The sequence below is a fragment of the Empidonax traillii genome, unplaced genomic scaffold, assembly GCF_003031625.1.
Source record: "Empidonax traillii isolate 1590-97213 ecotype Southwest subspecies unplaced genomic scaffold, ASM303162v1 scaffold1149:size320058, whole genome shotgun sequence".
In the NCBI taxonomy this organism is placed as follows: Eukaryota; Metazoa; Chordata; class Aves; order Passeriformes; family Tyrannidae; genus Empidonax; species Empidonax traillii.
The window spans coordinates 291,222-314,339 of NW_020956342.1; the positions used below are offsets into that span (position 1 = coordinate 291,222).

General features: G+C 49.8%; 1 protein-coding gene across 11 annotated transcripts in view; it reads right to left on the reverse strand.

Moving 5' to 3' along the window:
• EIF4G3 (eukaryotic translation initiation factor 4 gamma 3) overlaps positions 1 to 23,118 on the reverse strand; it is a 105,569-nt gene that overhangs the window by 77,088 nt on the left and 5,363 nt on the right. For 8 of the 11 annotated variants that reach the window (XM_027905382.1, XM_027905381.1, XM_027905380.1 and 5 more), the window contains exon 1: positions 16,892 to 16,996. The exons of 1 other annotated variant lie outside the window; for it this stretch is intronic. The gene's annotated coding sequence lies outside the window, so the exon portion shown is untranslated. Of the gene's footprint in view, positions 1 to 16,891; positions 17,036 to 23,118 lie in introns of those variants that run through there. 2 more of the 11 variants (XM_027905384.1, XM_027905383.1) reach the window with 2 other exon arrangements.

Consider the following 23,118-nt stretch of genomic DNA (forward strand, 5'->3'; position numbering starts at 1 on the left):
CCCCCCTCCTGTCAGGGATTGCAGAGCCAGAAGGTCCCCCCTGAGCCTCCTTTTCTCCAGGCTGAGCCCCCCCAGCTCCCTCAGCCCCTCCTGCTGCTCCAGCCCCTTCCCAGCTCCGTTCCCTTCCCTGCACACGCTCCAGCCCCTCCGTGTCCTCCTTGTCCGGAGGGTCCCAGCGGTGCCCCCGGGGCTGGAGGTGCCCAGGCTGTGCCCAGCACAGGGGACAATCTGTGTTAAGTCTTTTTTTTTCCTTCTTGTCCATCCCTAGACATAAAACCCCCAACTAATCACCTGCTGATCAAAATGTAACACAAGGTAAATGAAAATAATAGTTTAGAAAGAATCTGACCAGGAATTTCCCAGCCTCAGGAAAAAAAGGAAGGAAAAATAACACAAAAACAAACAAACAAGCAAAAAATGTGGCAGAGGGGATGAGGGGGCTGAGTACAGCCCAAAAAGATCCCATCCCAAACACCAACTTCTGCAACACCTCCTATTCCTTCTCTGGGACCACACTCAAACTGCATTTTGAAGAGTAAAACTTACAACTCCACAGAGACGTGAGGACACTGTTACTACCACCCAAACTAACCAAGCAGGACCTTCTATTGTTTTCTACCCAATTCCCACACTGCTTTGTGGGTCAAAATGAAGATAAAAATGCAAGTCCCCAAGTACACCACCAGGTCTCTGCTGTGAGGACACCAAACGCACTGGGCAGGGTATTCACCTGGAGAATGTTGTTCTGTAGTGGTTTGACCAACACAGCAGCACAGATTCTGGCTCAGGAGCAACTAAAAGCTTTGATCAGCCCCTGCACAGCCTCTGGCAGGTGAGCAGGGCAGGTTTTCCCTGTCCCTCCTCTCCAGGAGCTCAGCTGATCGGATCCTCTCCAGCCAGCCCTCCCCTCCCTCCTTCCCCCTGCCAAGAACTAATTCACGCTAACAACTAATTTGAAAGAAGTCTTCTAATGCCTTTTTGTTTTGTTTTGTTTTGTTTTGTTTTGAGCTGTCAGATGTAACATCAGCTATTCCCCCCTTTATTTGCCAAGTGTGACTGTGCTGGAGCTGGCAGTGTCGATGCTGTCTGATGGATGTAGCACAGCTCTCAGTGGGGCAGAACGACGAGACACGGGGAACTGCATGGTCTTTCCATCCACAGCCTGCAGAAGCTGTCCTGCATTTGTGGGATCCTGCTGCTGACATCTGGGATCTCTGCCCAGTGTGAGATTAGAGCCTCTCCCCTTGGAGGATCAGTGGATTGCTGTCAGTCCATGCACCTTGCACAGGGTCCTGATGCAGCTCTTCGTGTCACAGAATCCTAAAATGGGCTGGGAGGGACATTAAAGCACCTCATCCCACCCCCTGCCATGGGCAGGGACACCTTCCACCAGCCCAGCATGCTCCAAGCCCCGTCCAACCTGGCCTGGGACACTCCCAGGGATCCAGGGGCAGCCACAGCTTCTCTGGGCACCCTGTGCCAGGGCCTGCCCACCCTCACAGGGAGGGATTTCTTCCCAATATCCAACCTCACCCTGCCCTCTTCCAGTTTGAAGCCATTCCCCCTTGTATCTCTCCTACCAGCCCGCAGAGAGCACACAGGGTGGGGGACAGGAAATATTCTGAACAGATAATATCAATAAACGGACGAGCTGACCGTGAGCTCCTTGTGCCCCCAGATCTGTGTGTCAAGAGATGAGACCTCATCCCAAACTGCTGCTCCCACAGACATCAGCAACAAGAGGAGGGAACAGCTACTCTTCTCCCCCACCTTCAGGGCCAAGAAAACATGTTTTCTTCAGGCTTAGAGTGCATGTCACAGAGCAGAGCCGAGTCATTTAACTCCCAAAGCCTAACTCAGGTATTAATGCTGCCCCAAAATCCCACCTCCAAAACGGCCCCAGGATTTTTTAATTACCCAAGCCAAAGGAAATGTGATAGAAAAGGAAGCACAGCTATCACTGAGCCTAAAAAGCTCTGAGTTTCAGCAGCCAAGCCATAAAGCAGCCATTCGGACACGGTGCCAAAGGCACCCCCTCACTGGTGACACGTCACTTCTGACACCAGGGGCTGACAGGATGACACAGCCCAGTGTAACACCCCCCTAGGGTTGAAACCCTCCCAGAACAAACACAGCTTTAAGTTCAAAATACAGAGAAAAACCACATAAAGGCTTAAGCAGTGGCCACTGAAGGGGTTCTGCTATTAAGGTGTCACCAGACAAGGCAGCTGTGACAAGTGACTGCTGTGGGTGCGAGGTCACAACTCTGCCCTAAGGAACAAGTGCAACACAAACCCCGCTGCAGACCACAAACACCACCTAAATAAACATGTTTTACAACTATTGCACAACAACAAACACTTCTGCCCAGCACGTTTCAAACCACAGGGAGGTTTTGCCTCAACTGGTATTTGCGTTAGAACCTTCACAGGGGGGGAATAAAAAAAGGGATGGGAAAAGTGGTTTATAAATTTCTGCAGGTATTAACTTCACATACAAGACTGTGGGAGCCTAAATAAATTATCAAAGATCCAAGAGAATAAATCACAGCCCTCTGCGGCTTTCCAGCCCCGTCAGCTGATTAAAGCACTGCATCTATTCATCTGTCCAAGGGACTCCTTTCTGTGCCAAGCAGCTGAACAGGAACAGAAAGTGAGGTGGTCACGTGCAGTCACGTGGCAATACAGGGCTCCAGGGCTGGAATGCTGAGGATGGAGCGAGGGGATGAAGAGATCAGCGAGGAAACTCTCCGAAAATCCCCTAAATAAACCCCCAGGGAGGGGAAGGCAGGGAAGGAAGCACCACTCTGCAGGCAAGGGTTGGTTCTGAAGCATCCAAAGGCTGGACTGGATCCCTGGAGTTCACACAAGTGCTGCCGAGCTGCTCCACTTGGACACGCAGCAATTTGCTTCCCTTAAAGCTCTCCCCTCCCTGATTTTGTGTTTCAGCTGTGGCTGGCCACGGGGGGAGGAAGGTGATAATAGCTGAGTGTTTAATATTCCCACAACTTGCTGGGAAAACCCTCTCTCTGGGCTGTTTCCACCTCGGGTCCTACTGTGCTAAGCAAGGAAAAAAAAAATAATCACTATCAACAAAACAACCGAAAAAAAAAGTTATTCTTAGCTCAGTGGCCGAGCTGGTTAATAAACACTGAGCCTGCTGCGTAACATGACTCCCTCGGGACTGCCTGTCCTGGGAATAAACAGGCAAAGTACACACCCCGGGCTCACAAAAGCTGAGTCACGCCGCTCTGACTCTGGAAAATTTTTTTGGGAACAAAACTCTCCCACCCCCGGGCAGAGCAGGGTCCCCTCGCGCGGCCGGGGTGGTGTGGGAAGGGGTTAATCCCCACTCCAGAGCCCTCTCCTGACTCAGGGAAGAGCCTGGCTGGGTCTGTATTTACGGAGTTACACACCAGGAGGAGAACTGGACCTGCAGCTCCGGCACATGACCGTGACTCAGGAGCTCTGCTGCTGCTGCTGCTCCCGCCGCTGTGACCTTGGGGGGGGAACCTTCACACTCCCAGTCACCTCCCAGTAACACCAGCACAGCCACTGCGCTGCCGTGTGGGGAGAGCTGCAGCACCGCTGCACCCCAGCACAGAGCTCTGATCCCTGGGGAGGAGAACACTTCACAACAACGTGAGGGGTGTGCTGGGGCCACAGGCAGTCCCAGAGAGCCCCAAAGGGCTTTTTTTCTTCTTGCCCAGTGTGGAGCTTGCAAGGAAATCACACCGTAGTTTTATGGCGTCTTGCCCAGGTGGTTTATACGTCATTATATCTCACTGCACTAACGAATGGGGAAAAAAAGGCAGCTAAAAACCTACCAAAAGTGCCACCACACGTATTTAAAAAAATACCTTTTTACTATTTTATGCCGAGAAATGGAATACCAAAAATATGAGCACAGGCTGAAAGTAGGAAAAAAAAACTGCTGTGAGATCCAGCTCTTTCCTCAAAAGACACCCCCACCCACCCCCATTTCTCCTGCTGAACAGGTACCTCTGCACAGCACTGGTTTTTTCCCAAGCCACTCCCTGACCCAGTTAAATGCTAAATTTTGATTCAAACCCCCCAGCTGGGCACTCAGGGGAACACTCAGTGTTCTTCTGCTAAGGGATCCTAGCCCTACATTTGTAAATTCTTTTTACACAAGCCCCTGAGACCAAAGGCAGCTGCCCCCGGGGGAAGGTCCAGGAGAGGAGGATCCCTGCCCGGGTGTTCCCTTTGTATCCCTGTTTTTAACAACCAGACTCTGTTTTCATTCCAGCTGCTGAGCTGTTTTCCTTGAGCACAACCACAGAGGGAACGTGGGATGGGCTGTGCTGATGCACCAGCGCTCGAGGCTGCTCTTGGACACTTTTCCCCGGGGTCAATGGCCTGGGCAGCAGGAATTCACCCTGGGATGCAGGTGAAGAACTCCCTGCAGCATCACAGCCCATCCCAGGGCTCACACGTGTGGAATGACAGCGAGGATTGTGGTTTTTAATTCTGGATCCTCATTTCTCTGTCGAGCTGGGCTGGCTCTGCCCTCCCACAGCCTCCCATCCAATCCCTGTGATAACTCAATCACTGCAACCCAAACAACTGCAGGCCCTCCAGGACCCCACGAGTGAAAGCTCAGCATTCAGCTCTTCGAAAGTAAAGAGGATTATAATTTAAACCCTGTATCTTCATTTCTCCCTAATGAACTCAGGCAGGCCGGAGCAGCAGCTCCTCGGGCTGCCCCTCCTCACACCCAGCTCCTTTATTCCCCCTCCAGCTTTGGTTTCTGCCTGGCCTGGATTTTAACAAAGGTGCATCAGCACTAACTCAGTGTTGGGAGAAGCAGCTTTTCCAGCCTCTCCCAAAGGCAGCTGCTCCTGCTCCTGCTCCCTCACTGCCTTCCAGGGAAAATGGTTCAAACTTCCAAAGTCTCAGTGTTACAGCAAGATGATGTTCCTCTCTGATGTGAAAAGCTGTGTTATTGCAAGGCAGAGATAACAGGCTCAGCCAGAGCAGCCCAGAACAGCCCAGAATCTCCACAGCCCACATGGGCAATGAAAGGCTCGTTTCCCATCCTGGTGCTGCCTCAGGAACATCGAGGGAAAGGGATGAGCAGGGTCCTGCTCTCCCTGCCCTCACCACCCGCCCAGGGGCTGCAGCACAGGAGGGGAAGCAGCTTTTGACCTCAATCAGTATGTCGGCAATGGACAAAATAAACCACTCTGTGAGTGAGTCACAGAGCGCTGGAGGATCAGCCCCCTCACCTGATCTGACCACAGCCAGGGCATCACTCAGCACCCGCACTTCTTTCGGACACACTTGAATTTTATTCTTATTTTGGCAACCAGATAATTCCAATCAATCTCTTTTTGTCCTCCCTGGTGTGCTCTGCAGGCAGCTTGGAAGCTGCAGTGGGTATGATGTGAATAATCCGTGTATGGCAGGAAAAAACCCAGAGTATCTGTAACATGTGACTCCAGCTCATCTGCAAATATTACAAATGATGATGGAGAAACCCAAATTGTTGAGTTTATTCATTTCGGCCTTTCTTACACAGTAGCCTCTCAAATAATGCATAAAGCATATTCTCCCACTACTCCTGTGAATTATCCCAGTTTTAAAAATAGCACAATGATGATTAAACCACTAACAGGGACAACTCCCCTCTAAATGTTTTGTTACTACAATGACACTTCACCTGCAGATCATCACACACACCCTCAGGTCACTCTGCTTAAACACCAGTCCTCATCCACAGCTACGTGTACAAATATGCAGGGTTTTGGTGCACACCACATCAGAAATGATGACTTTTTGAAGCAGCTCATTAGCAAATTATCCAGAATCACTGAAATCAGCTTGTCTTCACCGCTGTAAAATAAAAATATGTGGGTTTTTTTTTTACTTTTTTGCTTCTCTAAGCCAGTGCTGCTCCCCTGGAGGTGCATCAGGACGTGGGAAACATTTTATATATTACTTGGAATATTCCAAGTCCTATTAGAATCAGTGATGAAAGGACCAGAGCTCTTCTCTGACACCGAACAGGTTGTGCAGATGTAGAGTTTTCACTTTCAAACAGAATTTAACTTACAAACACCCTGGTCCTGATGGAGGGGCTGGGACGGGACCAGGGTGGGACACGGGACAAAGTCCCTGCCTGTGGGATTTGCTGGGAAACTCCCAGGTCTGGATTTGGGTGGAAGTAAAGAGTAAACAGGAACTGTGATTGTTCATAGAGTTTATTTAAATATGTAGGTTTTTTCTAAAGCCATTCCCTTCAAGTGCCATGTACTGGGGCAGCTCCAGGTGTCTTGCCTGATTTTTGGGATTTACCAAACAGAAGACAAGTAAAACACACAGAGAAGCAGCTGCCATCACCACTGCCCTTTCTCTCACAAGGACACTGCTTTAACTCCCTCTTTTTCCATCAGCCTTCAGGAGAATTCCTTGTGTTGGTAAATATGAACATTTCAGTGGCAGGTGCTCCTGCCCATGGAACAAGATGAGCTTTAAGGTCCCTCCCAACCCAAACCATTCTGGGATTCTGTGATTAAACTCAGCCTTTAGGAGGACACAAATACCCTGACCCAGGAGGAATTACTTCTCTCTACACCCTTCACCCTCTGCAGCAGTTTGTCCTGGGGTACATCACCTGTGCCAGGACCTGCCCTGAGAAACTGGTAACCACCTTTTTGTGTGATTCAATGTCACCCATCTGAGCAGGAAGAACAGAAACAACAGGGAAAGTGAGTCCCAAGGAACAACCACAGAGCTCCAGGTGTCTCTCCTTTGACGTGGATAATCAGATTGTCATTGAGGGAAGGTGGTGAAGGAAACGTGGTTTGCTCTCCCCTGGACAAAGACAGTTTGTGCAACACAGACACAGATGCACTTTCTTCACCTGCTGGGGAGAGTCCAGAGGAGGCCAGAGCTGCTCCCAGGGCTGCAGCCCCTCTGCTCTGGGGCCAGGCTGGGACAGCTGGGGGGGTTCACCTGGAGAAGAGAAGGATCCAGGGAGACCTGAGAGCCCCTTGCAGGGCCTAAAGGGGCTCCAGGAGAGCTGGAGAGGGACTGGGGACAAGGGATGGGGGGACAGGACACAGGGAATGGCTTCCCACTGCCAGAGGGCAGGGAGAGATGGGATATTGGGAAGGAATTTCTCCCTGCGAGGGTGGGGAGGCCCTGGAATGGATTCCCCATCCCTGGAAGTGTCCAAAGCCAGGTTGGATGGGGCTTGGAGCAACCTGGGCTGGTGGAAGGTGTCCCTGCCCATGCCATGGAAAGGGTGGCACTGGATGGGTTTGAGGTCCCTTCCAACCCAACCACCCTGGGATTCCACGAGATGACGGAATTTGCAAACCAGCAGCACGAGGGCTGGGTCCAAAGGCAGACCTAGTCCTGACTACACTCAGGATGGATGAGCTTTACGGTCCCTCCCACCCAAACCATTCCATAACTGTGTGCTTTTCTCAGCAGCTCCCCTGGATGTGCCCACCCCTCACCAGAGAGCAAAGGCACACAGGACACCCAGCCTGGGCAGGAAAGAACAACCCTCCTGCTTCCCAGGTAAGTCGCTCCACGCCCAACTCCAGACCCAGCGCCGTGGTCAGCAAAGGATCCAGACTGGAATATTGAAACCAGTGGCATTTTGAGCCAGGGGGGTGGACAGATGCCCTGCCAGAAGCTGTCCCCTCTCAGAGCCACCCCTTTATTAAATCCATCAGCACAGAATCTGCCTGGGTTTGGAACTGGTGCTGAGGAAGGCGCGAGGCCACGGGGAAGGTCACCGTAAATCACTCACCAACATCTGGAACTGCTGCTCTGGCTTTACTTGGCTCCTTTCCGAGGCTGAACTGCCTGACTGCAGCACCTGGCTCACAGCCTGGGGTGGGCTGCTAATGACCACCACATAATTAGGTACACTGGTATTTTCTATAATAAAGATACTCAAAAATACAGAGTGTGTGTGTGCCTGTGTGTGCTGGGGGCAGAATTCCAACACCTCCACTGCTGTGAACCTCAGCAGAGGCACCCTTGACTTCACAAAGCACCTTTCACTTGTGCCATTTTAACAAAAGCATGAACTCTGAGGACAAATACCTGTGCTTAGGAACAGCCCCTCAGCCAGCTCAGACCCTCCTCCAGAGCATCGGCACGTTTGCAGCTTTCCTCCTATTTTCCCCCAAAACATAATTAAAAGCTCCAAAAGTTTGTCATCTTCTACCTCTGAGGATGTTTCCATCCTTGGAAACACTCAGAACCCAAGGGGATGTGGCCTGGATTTCACTGCTCCAGCTAACCCTGACTTGGACCTGCTCTCCAGGTCTCTTCCAACCTTCACCTGTCCGAGTGCAAAGCAGCAATCAGATAAAATACTCAAGATTTATCAAATACACTGGAAACCAGAAATACCCTGTGCGTAAAGTGTTTGAATTCACACAGATGTAAAGCAAGTGAGTAAATTATGGGTTTCCAACAGCTCTGTGAGGAGGGGTCTGTGGAGATCATGGGCACAGCCCTTCCAGGCTCCAGGGAGCCAGAAGTGGGAGCGCTGCTCCGGAATCTCCGTCATTTCCATGGAAAGCAGCACAGTGAGAGCTCAGCTGTCAGGAGAACCAGGCTGGTTGTGGATTCAAACCCTCACCTCTGGAATGTGGCCCTCTCTCCTGCAGGTAGAAACGGCTCCAGAGGTTATTCCTCAGTCCCCAGCCCGGCACAACAGCGAGCGGTGGAATCCAGTAATTCCAGGGCTCCATCTCCCCACTTTATCTGGCTGCAGGGAATATTTTATGCCCTCTGTGTTTACAAAATGCAGGCTGGGTAAAGCCCTGACTTTTGTGCTGACTCTGGTGCTTTATGGAACACATGGTGTTTGTTTCAAAACTGCCTGTTTTCTGGAGCATGCAAGAAAACAGCCATTAAATCGCAGGGAACAGAAGGTATTATTGCAGAAGGGGTTCCAGAACCGCAATTATTAAATGTAAGAAAATGGCAAGTTGCCTCGTATTGTTTTGTCTTCTCGTATTATGAATAAAACTGTGGTTCAACAAGTGGCAAAGTCTGAAAAGTAACAAAATAAAGCCCAGAGCACGTGGCTGCGAGAACAGAAAACACGCGTGGAAAAGTCCTGAAGGAAGGGATCTGTGGAATTTTAAAACAGCTACAGAGAAATTTGCTTTTCTATTAAAAATGCTGTTTCGCTCCCTCCCCCAAAGAAAAGCTACTGGCAAATTTGAAACTGCTTTTGATTCACAGTAATCTCCCAAGCCAAATAAAGCCGTTTCCGCTCGCACCCGGCCAGGATGGGCTGTGTGGCCAAGACACCCCCAGGGAGCTTTCCCATTCCAAATCCCTCCATTTGCACCAGATTGGAAGGGCCAGGGATCACTCTGAGCCAGGCCACGGTCACTCCTGGCAGGAAAGGCTCAAACAGCCGTAGAAAAACACAGCTCTGCCCACTGGGCACAGCAGAGCACTTGGAGGAGCATCAAACACACCTCTCAGAGCAGGAATTTCCTACCAGGGCCTGGAGTGGCAGGACAAGGGGAATGGCTTCCCACTGCCAGAGGGCAGGGTTGGATGGAGGTTGAGAAGAGATCCTTCCCTGGGAGGGTGGGCAGGCCCTGGCACAGGTTGTGGCTGCCCCTGGATCCCTGGAAGTGTCCAAGGCCAGGTTGGAGCAACCTGGGCTCGTGGAAGGTGTCCCTGCCTGTGGCAGGGAGTGGGATGGGATGAGCTTTAAGGTCTCTCCCAACCCAACCCACCCTGGGATTCCATGGGATCATTCTGTGAATCCCCTGCAAACCAGCAGCACGAGGGCTGGGTCTAAAGGCAGACCCAGTCCTGACTACACTCAGGATTTGTGCTGCAATCTTCCCCTTGCACGTGGACATGATAAAATTGGAGTGGATTTTTCTTTCTTTCCTTTTCTTGTGGAAAAAAGAATTAAAGGCTGTTTCTAGTCCTTCTTAAATGTACAAATATTAAAACTAATTCATTCATTCCCTCCTACAGTGTGCTTTATGAAATCTAACTGCTTCCAGGGTTAAATAATTATTAAAATTGATAGTGTTAATTGGCATTTGAAGCCACATTATGCCTTCCCCACTCTCTCCTCCTGCAGCTCTCACACCCAACTGCTCCCCCAAATTAGAAGACACCCACCAAGCCGAGCATCCCTACACAAAAGCACCCTGAAGGCACCAAGACACAGACATGCTCAACATTTCCAGCCCAGCTTTAACCTAATGAGGTAAAAAGCACAGTAATGAATCAAAAATAATGAAATACGTTCTAGGAGGAAATATTCCCAGCATTATTAACCCAATCAAAACCCTCCTAATCCTATTACAAACCAGAGGGTTCAGCTGCACTTCCAGCAGGTCTCGAACACAAAGGCCAAAAGCAGATTACACTTCTGGATTTATCAGCTATTAAATAACTCACAGTTTCAAATCTCCACCTGCAGTCACAGATCCCTGCAAGCTCAGAATTAGCAAAAGGCACTGGAAATGTGCTGGGATGAAGCCTGACCCGGATGTGCAGAAGGAAGCACAAGGAACGAAGTGGGAAGGACAAGAGGTCAAACTCTTGAGTGCTCAGAAAAAAATCCATTAGTGCATTTTAATCTGGTTTTTTAGGCAGGTCTCTTGCCCTCAAAACACTATCAGTAATTGAGTTGCTTAAATTTTCTTTATCCTCATTATGTGGTATGGACAGAAGACCCAAGGAACTGGAATGTGCTGTCTGGAGGAACAGAACAAGCAGGCAACTTTCTCACATGGCTGGTCCAGCATCAACTTCTCCCCCGGCCCAAGGAGAGTTTCCTCTTTTGTTCTGTGTCCACATCCCTAACAAACATCCTGCCTGACACCCCCACAAGTCACAGGACTCCAAGTGGTTTGAACTGGCAGGAAATCTGCCATAACGGCACCGTCCCCAAAACAAGGAGCTTCCTGTGTGGGAAGAGTTCCTGCAAAGTTGAGAGACCCACTCTGACCAAGGTGTGCCCGAGGATGCTCCTGGACACAGAACTGATGGACACGGTGTTGGTATGGATGAGATGGTAAATCAGGAGTCCCCTGTGCTCCAGATTTCTTCTTCCTAGCAAAGCACATGGGGACCCAAATAATGGGGAAGGAGAACATCCTGAGCTGGAAGAGACCCACAGAGATCACCCAGTCCAACCCCTGGCCCTGCACAGACACCCCAACAATCCCACCCTGTCCCTCAGAGCGTTGTCCAAACCCTCCTGGAGCTCTGACACTGCCCCGGGGAGCCTGTTCAGTGCCAACCACCCTCTGGGGGAAGGACCTTTTCCTAATATCCATCCTAAATCTCCTCTGTAACAGCTCCAGCCACTCCCTTATGTCCTGTCTGTCCCCAGAATTTGGGGGAAGATGAGTGTAACGTGTAGCAACCAGACCCTGAAGGCAGCTGCCTCCAACATGAGGAGAGAACCAGGAGAAAAACTCACATTTCCCAGGACACCTGACTTTCCACAGGGCACAACAGGCGAGGTTACAATTAAATTACATCCCTCCTTCCATTCCAATCCCTTCATAAACGTCACTTTATTAAAAGCATCTCACACTGGGGCCACGGGCGATGGAGGCACTGAATAAACATCATGGTTTTAACAGGATTATTCCAGCTCCCGTAGAAAGGATCCAAGATAATAAAAGAGGGGCTTGGGGATTGCCTATAAACATGCCACAGATGGCAGGCAGACATGCTCCTGGCACACATTCCCAGACCTTAAGGTACTAAGGAATGTCTCCCTGCCATTACAAACGCTAATTTAACGATGGTGACATTTCTGAGGACCAGAATGAGACCACAAAACTCTCTTCACTCCAGGCACAGAACCAGATGGTAACAAGTTTCAGCTGGTACAATCTGTTCTGGATTTAAATCAGCCACCTAAAATTCGAGGTCTCCGAACACCGAGATCCGGAGGGCTCAGCCCTCCTGCCCTTTTGTTTGTTTGCTTGGATGTATCTGGACATTTTTAGGAGGGGATGAGGGATGTCCATGACTCCAGCAGATCCAGAAGAGGGTCTCCATAGATGCCAAGAGGTCCTCTGCTCCCTGGTGCTCCACATTCCCCCAGCCGTGGGCAGGCTGAGCTCTGCTCGGTGCACAGCGTGTTCCTGACGAGAGCTGCAGCTTTCCCTGATTACTGAGGAAATTCCTGGCAATTTGTTCCAAGCCTCGTCGGTTGGTGCTTCCAAACCATGGGCCTGGACCAAGACAATCCCTCAGCACACACATCAGAGCCCGCAGTTTTAAGGCTGAGGCGGAGAAAGCCAAGAGCCTTTTCCAAACCATTCCCCCTCGTGCGCCAGAACCCACTGCACTTGTTCCTTGGGATCCTTCACAACATTCCCAGGTCATGACAGGGATGGAATTGTCTTCTCCTGGTGCCCTAAGCTCCACGTGCTGCCTCTGTTTGTGGCACAGCTGAAGGAGCCCTCTCCTCCTCTGATCCCTCCATGGACAGAGGGAAACTTGTCCTGCTGCTCCTCCCAAGCCCCAGCCTGGCTGCTCTGGAAGGGTTTCCCTGTTATTCCCATCCCACCACGGCTGCCCCATCAATCACTGGGAGGCACAGCCAGAGAGGGGCAGATTGACAGCATTTCAGCTGCTCTGGGAATGTTCTCTGCCTGCTCTGGGCTCTCCCACACCCACCAGGGGATGAGACAGCTCAGGCGAGTGGTGCCCACAGGCTGCCAATCCAGGCCCTACCTGAGCTCTGGAGAACCTGCTCCACATCCAAGGAGGAATTTCTCTGCTCCTTTTTCAAAGGCTTCTCCTTTCCTCTGCACACTGAGAAAGCAAACTGGGTCCAACCAGCCTCGAGCCAGCAGAGGAGGCAGAGGGGCCGTGTCCCTCCTCTCCCTGTCGGAATAGTCACACAAAAACCGACAGGAATACGGAATTTTATGGACTTGGGGCCACATGTGGCCACAACATCACTGCAGCAGCATGTGCTGCACATTCCCCTGCACAGTTCAGCACATTCCTGAGAGCTGCACGATGATTTCAAGGGCCTGGAATTCGGGAAGCAAAGGCTGTCTCCTGCTGTGGGGCTGGGGCTGTGGAGTGATGTTCCACATCACTGCCCAGCTCTCCTCGTTGTGCTGTACAACCCAATCCTGAGGGGCAGCAAAGTGCCAGGGGCTGCTTGTCAGGAAAGCCCTGGCAGGAAGCGGGACAGGGAGCCTCGCTCTTGTTCTGGCTCCATCCCATGGAAAAGGCAGAGGAGCGAGTGGGAGAGTCCCCAAAGCACAGCACTGCAGGAACAGCTGCTTCTGTCCATTCAAACAAAGCTGAAGGAAAGCCAGCAAAGGTACAACATACACCTGCACCTGACTTTTCTTCCCACAGGAGAGACTGAATCTGCCACACATCCCTGATCCGTGGTTCCCAAATCCTCCCTTACAGAGCACGATGTCATCATCTCATCACACACAACCCTGCAGAGCTGTGAGGGGCTCCAGCTCCCAGAGCTCTGCTGAGGGACAGCAGTGCCTTTTACCACTTCAAAGAATTTAAGCTGTCACTTCATCCTCATCACCCAGAGTCTGGGACAGGCAGCTCTGGAGCAGCCAGGGCAGAGAGGGGGCTCTTGTGGAACTGCAGCACTTGTTGAGCCTCTGTTCTCCTTCAGAGCAGGGATTCTGCAAAGGGGGAGGGGGAAGTGCCTCTCAGAGCCATTCCAGGAGCTGAGGACACTTGGCTTGTTCAGCCTGGAGAAGAAGAGGCTGAGGAGAGACCTCACAGCTTCCCCATGAGGGTGGCTGGCACTGAACAAGCTCCCCAGGGCAGTGTCAGAGCTCCAGGAGGGTTTGGACAACGTTCTGATGGACAGGGTGGGATTGTTGGGGTGTCTGGGCAGGGCCAGGGGTTGGATGGATGATCCCTGTGGGTCCCTTCCAGCTCAGGATATTCCATGTGAGATTTCCACTACAAGAAACTGAGCCTGGTGAGACCCAGAGCAGGTGACAGCAAGGACTGAGCTCGGCACTCAAAGCCATCTGTGACCACACAACCAAGCGACACAAATTCTACCACTACCAAAATCAGTCTTAGTACCAAATGATACCCAAAGCCTAAAACCATCCATCAGTATTTTCATTCCCTACTGCCTCCAGAGCAGTCCCTGCCTTGGACAGACTCACTTTCATGAGTATTTATTAACTCAGGGGTCTGATGGAGAAATCAATGACCCTTAATCAGGCTCTAATTCAAATGAAGTGGTCTTGTCCTTATCTTTTATGCACAAACACTCCTACATTAGGTAGGACTGGACCTTTGTTCAGTGCTCAATCATCCACACAGCGTGGGTGGGTAAAATACAGTTATTTGTGAAGTGGTTTATTGCTGTTAAAGGAATTAATAATAATGCATTCATCCAAATCCCATGTCAGCTTGGATCCCTTTATCTCAAAAGGGAAACAGCAGGATTTAAGGGGTCCAACAATCAGACAAAAAGAACAATTACAGCACAGAAAAACTTCCAAGTGATGAGAGATTTAAAGGATTTTGGTTGTTTGTCTAAAAGAAAGCAAATAAATGGAATCATGATGGAGGTTCACAAAACCACAAGTGGTCTCGAAAGAGGAAACTTCCACTCCCCACCTTTGTTCACACAAGCACAAGGGCATTCCCTGAAACCCACAGGAGACAAATGATGATGCAATGAACAGGTGAAACTTCCATCCAAACCTCCACTTAACTGGGGAGTTTCTTACACAACATGGAAACCCAACCCCTGACAGGGGTCAAAGTGAGATACATGTAAGAATACTCAAAATTCAGGTTTAGCCAAACCTCTAACAGTTCAGGGGTACAGAAAACCTTCCTGGGGACAGGTTAGCCTGCAAGTGCTCATGCCAAGAGGCTTGATTCCCTTTCAAGCCTTACTGGTGGGAGTGTCCCAAGTGTAAGCACTTCCATCTTGGTTCTTCATGGATCCCAGAACGCTCTGGCTTGGAAGGGACCCCAAAGCTCACCTTGTTCCACCCCCTGCCATGGGCAGGGACACCTTCACCAGACCAGGCTGCTCCAAGCCCCGTCCAGCCTGGCATCATCATCCAACCTTCACCCTCACCTCCAGCTACAAGGGAGAGGGTCACCTGAGGTGCTGGGTGCTCAGAAGTGCTGGGAATGAACAGGAACCATCCTTTTGGCTGCTTTGCTACCGACTCTCACCTCTGCAGGAACCACTTGGGGAAAGCTCCCCAGACCTCAGTGCTCTCTGGCCCCCAAGGGCCACAATCTCGATGCTCCACCTGCCCTATAACCCTGGCTCTTGAGGGCTGGGCCCAAACAGCAGGAGCACAACCCCCCTCCTGGAGCTCTGGAGGCTCCCAGGTCCCTCCAGCAGCACGGCAGTGACACAATCTGACACTCACTTCCAAGACACCAAGAGCCAGCAGAACAGGAAAGGAGCGCTTTCCCGGGGCTGGAGCGGGTTTGGCAGCGAGCCCACCCTCTGTGTAAGCACTGACTCAACGGGAAAATATTCAGGGAAGGAAAGAAACCCCTCGATTAGAAGAGTTTTCAAAGAAGGCTGCCTGAAATGTTCTCTTTCTTCCCCTCTTATCTCCCGCAGGATGAACTTCCCTGTGTGGCTGAGGTTTACCAGGAAGGAATGTCTCGATCCATGACACAAGCCAGGCACCACCTGAGGGTTTGCTCTGTGTCCTCCCTGCTCCACCAGCCCCAGTGCTCAATCCAGAGCCTTTACTTCCAAAACCATGCAGGAAGAGTACAAGGAGCAGCTCCAACACTGCTGACTGATGCCTGCAAGCTACTTATGATCCAGGATCAGCCTCAGACTCTCCACTGCACAAAGATGAGCAGTCCCAAACACAACCACAAGCTCCCGCTTTTCCCACCACTTTTTATCCACTCAGGTGAAGTGCTCCTTCCAGGACCTTATTTGTTTCCAGGAATCTCCTGGTCTAGAGGGACTGAAGAGGCTGGCAGGACTCGGGAGCTTCCCTTCTCCCAGTGCTGTGATCCCACCTCCTCCCCATTCCCAGCCCTCCCCCTCGGTGCCATCCTGCCTCCCCCTGCTCAGGACAAACCCACTCCCCTCACAGCAGACCATTCACATCTTTCCCCTTGATTCAAGCAGGTATGAATTCACCAGGAGCACAGGGAACAGCAGCTTTTCCTCTATCTCACACCTCACTCTTCACACACCCTGCTTGTCCCCATCCCAGGATCTTTTATCTCCCCCCTTTCTCGCCCCAGTCCCTGCCTCTTTTGCCCCCTCCTTTTTCAGATAAGCTTCTCCACTCTCACTCCAGCCCTGCAGAATATTTATCTAATAAAGACTACAAAGAGACCAATTCATTCCACATATCTCACTAACCTCTATTTCTCCATTCTTATTATAACTCCCATTTATCTCCTCTGGACTTTTTCTGTAACCAGTCCTTTATCTCATCTCTTTCATGAGCATTCATTTGTCCAACTCATTTTCCTGACCCATTTCTTATAATTACAGAACTGCAGCATCCTGAACAAAACACTCCCCACGGAAAACCCCTGACAGAGGACATGGGGCAGTTTAACCTGGAAGTCAGGCCGTGCCTGATCCAGCAGCAAAGCAAACTCCTCATCAGCAACTGCTTCCTGCCATTTTCCAAGCTGCTTTTAGTTTCTGTTACAAACTCAACAAGGGACGAACGTCCAATAAACTTGTATTTAACTCCTGATCTATGGCGTCAGTGAGCTGCTCTAAGGGCTGCCTGAGTGCACTCCCCTTTCTTCACCTCATTCCCACCCTGGTCACGGACAGCACAACTCCATCTTTGGAGCAGAGGAGCTGAGAATGGGACAAGAGGAGAGGAGGGAGGCTGGGAATGCTCTGCTCCAACGCCAGGTCTTACCTGTGAGAGCCCAGGGGACGAGGCATGTCCCGGTGGCGTTGCAGCAAGATTTGGGTGTCCCTTATTTATTTCATGTGCAGTGTAAGGGGATGGGGCAGGAGGACCCGGTTGTCTTGCTACTTGTGTTACCTGTGTGGAGATAAACTGTTAGTAAAACAGAACATTAGTAACCAGGTCTGCAGAGACACTCAGATCTTCATAAGAAAGCAGCGAGCAGCACCTTCACAAATATGTACTTTTTTTTTTTCTATATATATCTCTCTAAGTGAAACGCTGCAAAGTCACTATATTTTCAGGAAAATGGGGAAGGATCAAAAAATAAGGGCACCAGCTGGAGTCGCTGGTGGAAATGTTGTAGGAACTGGATGAGATTTCCCGCTGTGGTGCTGCTTTGCAATATCCTTTTGCCTTCAGGCCTGGGACCTTCTGGTCCCTCCATTAGAAACCATATTGAAAATCTTGGGATTTTGCAAAGAGACACACACTACCAGTGACCCAAAACACAAAGTAAGGGGCAGATTTGCACATTCTCCTCCAAAAAAGAAAAAAGAAAGGACTGCACAGGGCCCTGGTATCTGCAGGAGCAAAGAATGAAATACCACAGCCAGTTCTTGTACGTGTTCAGCTCCTTTCTCAGCTTCTACAAAAAATACTTGTCAAAACATTACATGAAGTAGAATATTATAAAATATGTTCACAGCACACATACTCAGTCCCCTGGATTGTCTTCGTGAGGGAACTATTTTAAATATATTTTATAGAGTTGCTTTAGTAAAAAAAGGAGAATCAAAGGAAAAAAAAAGAATCCCATAACTATTGGGTGACACCCCCCAGCAGTTCCACACAACTAAATTTTGGCAGATTTGGTTAAAACTCACAGAAATTCAGCACTTGCTTCTCACTGACCTTTTCTCATGTATTTTGTCTATTGAAAAGCATCATTTAATCATGGAATGGTTTGGATTGGGAAGGACTTTAAGGACCATTCAGTCCCACCCCCTGCCATGGGCAGGGACACCTTCCACCAGCCCAGGGTGCTCCAACCTGGCCTTGGACACTTCCAGGGATCCAGAGGCAGCCACAGCTTCTCTGGGCAACCTGTGCCAGGGCCTGCCCACCCTCACAGCCAGGAATTCCTTCCCAAAATCCCATCCAACCCTGCCCCCCTGAGCTCCAGGCACTCCAAGCCCCGCACAGGTCACTGGCACTGCAGACAGATGGGTGTGTGCAGATTCCCCCGGCACGGATAATGAAGGAAATTCCTGGCTCCTCTAACAGAGTATTCGCTCCAAGCTCCAAGAGAGCAAAGCATGAGAGCAGAAGTCACAGAGTTCAGCACTAACTGCCTGTCCCAAGTAATTTTACTGCACTCCAAGTATCGATGTCTGTCGTTCCAGTCCCTAAACCACTTCAAGAGCTGCGTCACCAGCGAGAACCACAACCTGAAACTGCTCTGGGCTTGGGAACGGGCCAGGATCCTTCCCTGAGGGAAGATTTACAGCAGCCCTGTCAATCTGTGCTCACCAGAGGAAAGGGTGGGTCAGGCAGAGCAGCTCAGCCTCTGTCCCCAGTGGGATCCTGCCCCTCGCCAGGGATGAATCATCTCTCCCTCTGGGCTGATCTCTGCTGGCAGGTGTGAGCACACAGAACCAGAGCCAGTCTGACAGAGCATCAGAAACTTTCCACAACCTAACCCTGAGAAAATCAAAAGTCTCTTCCCTGACTCCTGTGACAACCCTGAGAGAACTTGTCACATCAGCTGTGCAGCAGTCGGGGCTCAGAAGTGACCGTGACGTGATGGGTATCAAATAATGCAGTTAAGGGGGGAAGGAAGCAAAGGAAACACAGAATACAAGGAGATCATTCCCATCAACAGCCCCATCAGCAGGTTGTGTCCGTGCTCAGCACCAGGATGTCTCCCTGAATGGCACTTCTTGGGGTAAAACAGAGGTTATTTTGCAATAGCTGTGAGACTTCAACCACTGCCAGCTTTTCCGTCCCTACACCCACCAGTGCTCACTGATCCACAACCAAAAACCCTCGGCTCCAACAGCACCCCTGTCCACACGGAGCTCTGATGAGGGGACAGGGGCACCACGAACACCCCAGGTCAGTGTGAGCAATCCACAGCCCTCTTTGGGAATTACAACACACAAACAGAAACATGGAATAGAATATCAGAAGCATTTAGGTTGGAAAAGCCCTCCAAGATCACCAAACCCAGTGATTTCACCTGCACTGCCAGGTCCACCACTAACCCACATCCACAAGCCTTTGGAACACTTCCAGGGATGGGGACTCCACCACTACACCTTCCTCTTCCTACCACAAATAACTTACGAATAAAATGAAATGCAAGATGTGGATTTTAACGTTAACAGGTGATGAAGGAAAACAAACTTGCTGCATTTGTGTGTCCATTTGGTAACTGTTAACAAATCCATGAGGGAGAGCCTGTCCAAGCTCATCCCTTCTGGATGGCTGTTCCCATCGTGCCTGGGGTGTGGTTTGCTGTTATTAAATGGTCTGAGATTACTATGGAAGCAAATATCCTCCTTAAATCTATAGATTAAATTGTTCTCCTAAAAATAGACACACAAAATCACGTATTAATTTGCTAGGGCATCACTTTCTGTTTTCCCTGAGTACCAAGGGGCTCACTTGAGTTTTCCAGAAGCCTTAATCCTGTTTTTTAAGGGAAGTAATGAATGAGAGATGACATAAAAACTCAGTCTGGAATTCCTGGTTTTCTTTTTGAGATTAAATCTTTCGGGTTTAGCACCATTTACAAGTTTGGGATTATTCCTCCCCCTGCCAAGTATCTGATTTCAGGTGCTTCAGAAGCTGTGGCTGCCCCATCCCTGGAGGTGTGCAAGGCCAAGTTGGATGGGGTTTGGAGCAACCTGGGCTAGTGGAAGGTGTCCCTGCCCGTGGCAGGGTGGGATGGGGTGAGGGACTGAGATCCCTCCTGCACTCTCTGCAGCCACGCAGGGACCGCGGCGGCCTCCTGACCCAGATCCTTCCTTCAAGCACAGGGTGGCTGGAGCAGCTAATCCTCCCTAATCTCTCCTCCCTACAGGATTCTCTTCACTGCAGGAAGATCCCTTTAAAGGACACGAAGGCGAATCAGGAACCTCTGCTGGGTGTGAAATGACCAGGGGGGACCAACACAACCCCCGGTGCCCAAAACAACCACACCCCCCGGGGGTGAAGGATAGAGATGGAGCTGAGCCTCATCCCTGGAAACCTGGGGCAAGGAGGGTCTTCAGCCCCTCACTTCCCCATAACCCCCTGCACCCCTGCTGGGCTGAGCTGGGCACCCTCCCACGAGGTGGTCCCGGCTCCAAAGGGACCGGGATTAACACCCCCAGCTCAAAGGAGCGCTGGGTCCGGCCAGGCTCGGGGACTCTGCTCAAGGCTGGCCCTGCCCAGGTGACAAACACTTCTCCCTGCATTGACACCTCTCATTAACACCCATTTCTAATCAGATCACATCCAGAGAAGCCCAGAATGGTTTGGGTTGGAAGGAGCTCAAAGCTCATCCCGTTCCCTGCAGGGACACCTTCCCTGGACCAGCCTGCTCAGGGGCCCAGGGCTGCTCCTCAACTTATCCCAAAGTATTCCTGGTCTGAGCTTCTGTACCTGAACCACAGCACGTTCCTCAGGGAGCTACAAACATCCACCATAACCTGCCAAAAGAGGGGATCTGTACAAAACCTAGACATCCATCACCACAGTTATTCCTCTTATCCAATTCCCAACTCAGGCTGAGATTGAGGAGAGCGTCTGCTCCCGGTCATTTGTTCATTTCAACAGAAATCAGTCCCATTTCTCTGGGCTCAGGGCTGGCCTGGGGCATTTATGGCACCCTGGGTGCAGTTCCCCTGCTGTCAGAAGTCAACATCTTTCCAGAAAACTCCAACCCAAAAAACTCTCCTGTGTACATTTCTTTGAAATAATTGACAACGGAAACAAAACTTGCATTTTTATTCCCCTTCCAAACTCTATAGTTTTGGGATCTTACAGCAGACACACAAACGACCATCTTAATTTCTTGCAAGATAAAGAGTTAGGAAACACCAGGCAAGAAGCTGCTTAAAGGGCAAATCCCAAATCTTTATGTCCAAATGTAGCTCTTATGATAGAGCACCTCCATTATTGATGAGAGGAAATTATTACAAGATTAGTTCCTTGAGATAATTATTTCCAACTGCGATTTGCTTTAAAATAATTCTACACTAGATTGATTTACTTAAAAAAAAAACCCAATGCAACAACCTCTTTAATATCAGTATTTTCTACAGGACGCTCTATTAAATAAACAAAGATGGTGAATTTAGGTGGGTTTGCTTTTAATACCAGTATGATTTCCTTGAGAAAGAGCTTCTACCAAAGCTCTGCTGGGAATTTTGAGCATCTCCAAGTTGTCAGACAAACTGCATCCCACCTGGCCCCCTCCTCAGCTCCCATCTCTGCCCTACAGGAAGACTTTTCCTCTGCTTCAGTTTTATTGCTGGGGCTCCTAGTGGAAGCCACGTGCTTTTCCATTCCCATTTCTGTAGCTCTGGAAAGTGCAAAGTTCCTGATACTGCACGTGGAGTGGCATGGGAAGGATCACTGAATTATTTTCCATCTTTACCTGACTAAAAGCTGTGGTTTCAGCTGTGGGTTTGTTGATTTGTCCTCCCACCCCATGCACGACACACAAGGGACACCGGGGCAGCTCAGTCACCCACGTGGTGCTCTCAGACCCCAAAGCTCTTCCCAAACCAACCACCCCCTCAGAACACCCATCCCTGACAATGCTGACCCATCATCCACACAGCAAGTCCAAGCAGACAACAGGTGGAAGGTGCTGAGGGGGGACTCGAAGGTTGGACTGGGATGATCTTGGAGGTCTTTCCTTCAGCTTTAATGATTCTGTAATTCCATGGTGACCTTCCACACCTTCAATTAGGGGTTTTTTTGTAAAATCTAGATAAACTATGTACAAAAATCATCAACTAAAAAGTTATTTATCTGTTGCAAACCCAGACCTTAAATCCCCGGTGCTTTGTGTAACAAAGACCTTTCATGAATGAATTTGTCAAGGCCCTCCCATCATGTGCTTTTTCCACCCCAATTCATTTTTCTCTGGACTTCTCTAAATGTGTCACCTGCCTGGGGCTTCAAATGGAAGCCCAAAAGGAACCCAGCTGAGAAATTTCTCTCCTTTTCCCCATAACATGATATTTTCTCTCAAACTTGTGCTTTCTTACAGCCTGGAACTGAGATGCTCCCAGCCCTGGCTTCTATTCCTGTAACACAGCAAGGAGTGATATTTTTCCACACTGAAAAGCTATTTTAGGTCATTCTTCACAGTTACTTTTCTATTTTACATTAATTTAAATTTTTACAGTCATATTTTCCCCACAGGCATCTGCATTATATCTTGGGAGGAGAGAATTGAAAAAAAATAACCCTCTCTAAAAGGCACTCAGATATTTTTAAAGTGGTTTTTAAGTGTCGTACGGGGTATATAAAGGACAATAAAAACTGAATTATTTATTACAACTGTTTGTACATTTATGTTCACAGAATCCCAGAATGGTTCGGGTTGGAAGGGACCTCCCAGATCATCTCATTCCACGGGCAGGGACATCTCCCACCATCCCAGGCTGCTCCAACCTGGCCTTGGACACTCCCAGGGCTGGGGCAGCCACAGCTTCTCTGAGCTAAAGATGCTCCAGCCCTGGACCCCCACCATGGACCCAGAGCTGACAACTCCACTCCCAGTCAATCCTGCAAACAGAGGAGGAGAAAACCTCACCCAGCAGCTTATGTTTTCTATAAGCAGCTTATGGCACTGCATAAAATACAGGGAATTTATCCCATCTACAGCTTTTCTTCCTGATTTCCAAATAATTAAAAGAGCAGCTTAAAAGCGTGTTGTTTTGTTTTGGTTTGGTTTTTTTCCCCTTTGGCATTAAAAATATTTGCACTATCCCAACCAGAAAAGCAAAATATGACTTTCCCAGGGCCGTGCTGATAAAGCAAAGCTTCTAAATAACCCTGGGCTTCCAGCTATTGCCATTGGAAAAAAAAAGAAATGAATAAAAGGAAAACACTGTCATGTGTTCACAAATAGACATCACCGTGTTTCTAAGCTAAATTTCCACAATAATCGATATTATACATTAACAAACATGTAGGACAGTGAGCCAAAGGCACCTATAGATACTCAATCC